Genomic DNA, 3972 nt, shown 5'->3' on the forward strand with positions numbered 1-3972 from the left:
GTCAGAGTATGAACATGTCATGGCATACATCCTAAGTCTGATAAGAGAAATATGTTACTAATGAGCGTTGTTTGCAGTGGAGGGGGAAAGGAACTGGCCACCTTACCCATTATCTCCTGGCTTAGATGTCCAATAATTGATGCCATATTAGTGTCACTTATGGAGTTATATGGTTCCAACTAGTCATAGCTACATACATACATACATACGTACAGTCGGCCTCGGTAGCGTAATCGATATAGCGTTGGCCTTCTGTGCTCGAGGTTGTGCGTTCGATCCCGACCCAGGTCTGTGGCATTTAAGTGTGGTTAAACGCGACAGGCTCATGTCAGTAGATTTACTGGTATGTCAAAGAACTGCTGCGGGACAAAAGTCCGGCACATCGGCGACACTGATATAACCTCTGCAGTTGCGAGTGTCGTCAAATAAACCATAATGAATTTAATTATATACGTACATAAATTCATGAATAGATAACATACTTTTCACGTAATGGAAGATATGCATTCATTTGTAATTCTCTTACTAACGTTTCTGTTCAAGTGGAAATATTCCTGATACCAAATTGAAGTATATAGGCTTGATGTATTTCACAGTGGCAAATTATTGGAACTACGGTGTTTGATAATGGCATTATTCTTGTTTAGTAAACTGCCCGAAGACAGGTCTGAACCTCATAAGTGATTATTATAGAATTATTTCATTAATTTGTCCTACAGAATAATATCTGTGATATTGACAATTAATATTTGAGGAGAAAAATTCAATTGTCAATATCACAGATATTATTCTGTAGGATAAATTAATAAAATAATTCTATAATACTCTCATAGCTGCAGTGCATATATTTGTACAGATTACTCTGCACGTAACTGCGGAATCCCGGCCAAACAAGTCACTCAGATGAGTGCGCTCCTAGTATAATGGCAGATGACACTGGACATATACGTCAACATATATGCCCAACTTGGAGTCAGGCCACAAAGGGAAACATTGAAGGAGGAGGATTCGGTCCGGTGCTGTGGATTGAATTCGGCGTCCACACCTGTGGAGTAACGGTCAGCGCGTCTGGCTGCGAAACCAGGTGGCCCGGGTTCGAATCCCGGTCGGGGCAAGTTACCTGGTTGAGGTTTTTTCCGGGGTTTTCCCTCAACCCAATACGAGCAAATGCTGGGTAACTTTTGGTGCTGGACCCCGGACTCATTTCACCGGCATTATCACCTTCATATCATTCAGACGCTAAATAACCTAGATGTTGATACAGCGTCGTAAAATAACCCAATAAAATAAAAAAAAATAAAATTGAATTCGGCGTAGCTCAGTGGTCAGAGCGCTTAGTACGTAGAACCAAGGGCCCGGGTTCGATCCCCGGCGCCGGAGCGAGTTTTTCTCCTCAAATATTAATTCTTATAAGTGATACCAACAAGGCACCAATTATGAGGCAACTAGGCCAGAGATAATGGAGTAGGGTGCCAGTTCCTTTCCCCCTCCATTGCATACATCACCGACTAGCTACATATTACACTAGTCAAACTTCAGATGCTTACAAAAAATTATTCTTCCTCTGATACATATGGTCAAGTGAGATGTACTGCCTGATAATAGAAGTAGCCTATAAATCAGCCAGAACCTCAATCAGAGGAAAATGGCATTATAATTTAAAATTTATTTAAGACTGGAGCAAGACAAAATAATCTAAAACCGAAATTACTTAAATCATATATGTAAAATTGCTGATGTTACTGAGTAACTCTTTGCTACAAATGGGCGTAGTTCAGGATTCACAATGTAGATATGACTGACAGACAAGGACTAGTAACACCGTGGAGAACACTGAAAATAGGAAGTGGAAAGTAAAGAAGTTCCTTGCAGTGTTCGTTAACGTTTGAGGCGCAGAATATGTTGTCGAACACATATCCTGATGACGTCATTGAAGACGTATATTTAAGCAATGTTCCTAATTTCAAGTATGCTGCAACACTGTCAGCCAACGTGGAACGCAAGTTTTCCATATGTAGGCCTAAGTTTTTTTTCTTCTATGTAACAGGATGCCCTTCTCAATGGAAAATTTGAAAATGATATTCACTGTCTACTATAAGAAATCACAGAAGGATTATAAAGTTTATGTTTACTAATGTTAATATGAAATATTGTAACATTTGCGATATCCAGAAAGTATAGGTCTAAGTATCGGTATCTTTTTTTTAAGTGCATCGGTCAATTGATATAAATTTTGGGAAACCAACAAAAAACTATATTAAGAGGTTTAAAAAAGTTACTATATTTGTTCTGATTATTAATAATATAGGCTAACCTATGTGATATTTTGGGAAGAGCTCTTAATGTGTTAATGATTTATTTTTTTAGAATTTCTTTACTTTTCACACGATGGAATTTAGTGACATGTTTTTTTTTTAAAAAACAAGTGGTTTCAATTATTTAGTTCGAAAGAAATGTATAGGGTATTAAAAAGTCAGTTCATACATTAAACCGCTATAAATATTATAATATTTGAGATAGGGAAAAACAAAAAACATCACAGTGTTGGGCAAACAACGGGGTTTATAAAACATTTGGAAGATGTCCGCCGTTCTCTTGTTCAACGTACAGCATTCTATCTGCGACACCATGCACAGCATTTTGTACATAATTTCTTGGAATATTGCCAATTTCTTGGGAGATGGCATCTTTCAGTTGCAGTAGGGTTGTTGGATGTGTAAGGAAAACTCATTCTTTAAGGTAATCCCACAACCAAAGTCGGCCGGATTGAAATCTGGTGATCGCGGAGGCCACATTGCTGGAAAGTGTCTACTGATGACTTTTAGTGGGAAAACGAATCTCAATTACGCGTGGTAACTCCACCATTAATTATTTTAGTAGGTTATTTTACGACCCTTTATCAACATCTTAGGTTATTTAGCATCTGGCTGAGATGAAGGTGATAATGCCGGTGAAATGAGTCCAGAGTCCAGCACCGAAAGTTACCCAGCATTTGCTCACATTGGGTTGAGGGAAAATCCCGGAAAAATCTCAAACCAGGTAACCTGACCGGGAATCCAACTCGGGCCACCTGGTTTGGACACGCTATCCGTTACTCCATAGATGTGGACACTAATGGAATAAGACAAACTGTTACAGTAAACGGGGAGCGCTACTACAGCATGTTACAAAACTTCGCCATCCCTAGACTGAAGAATCACGATATGGAAAACATAATCTTTATGCAAGATGGTGCTCTACACCACATCTATATCGCTGCAAAACAATTACTTCATTACGATCATTGGCGATCATGTCATCATCTTTCAGTTGCAGTAGGGTTGTTGCATGTGTCAGGAAAACTCGTTCTTTAAGGTAACCCACAATCAAAAGTCGGCCAGATTGAAATCTGGAGGTAGCGGAGGCCACATTATTGGAAAGTGTCTACCGATGATGTTGAACAAGAGAACGGCGGACATTTGTAAACCCCGTTGTTTGCCCAACACTGTGATGTTTTTTTTTTTCCTTATCTCAAATATTATAATATTTATAGCGGCTTAATGTTTGAACTGACTTTTGAAATACCCTATATATTATAACATGTAGGCCAATATATTTCTTTAAATTATGTAATACATCCATTTATTCTCGAATAATTTTGTAAATAAGTTGCGTGTAATTTTTGATGACTCAACTGTACTTCTGCTTTGTATAGGCCTATGCAGTAACTCGGTTCCGGTTCACTAAACCTTGGACTATACTCGTATATACTACGTTTCAACGTTACCTTACAGTGCTCCAAATCCCTTGCCCTCGTGTTGAGATAATGAATAGTAATAATGTTAGGGTACATTTTACAAGCTTTCGGAATCGGATGGAGCAAGAAAATGTGGAATGAGAGCATGTGTACAGAAGTTAAGGAGCAGAGATTCTGAGAACGTGAACGGACTCGAAACCTTCATATTAAAAGGGTAATTATGAATTCAAGGTGAT

The 3972-nt window shown here is 38.5% G+C and overlaps 1 non-coding gene across 1 annotated transcript; it reads left to right on the forward strand.

Moving 5' to 3' along the window:
- The first annotated feature begins 1307 nt into the window (after positions 1 to 1307).
- TRNAT-CGU (transfer RNA threonine (anticodon CGU)) lies at positions 1308 to 1380 on the forward strand. Its single transcript has one exon. It is a non-coding gene; the product is annotated as a tRNA-Thr (tRNA).
- Positions 1381 to 3972: the final 2592 nt, after the last annotated feature.

The sequence above is a fragment of the Periplaneta americana genome, chromosome 5 (genome assembly GCF_040183065.1).
Source record: "Periplaneta americana isolate PAMFEO1 chromosome 5, P.americana_PAMFEO1_priV1, whole genome shotgun sequence".
Lineage (NCBI taxonomy): Eukaryota > Metazoa > Arthropoda > Insecta > Blattodea > Blattidae > Periplaneta > Periplaneta americana.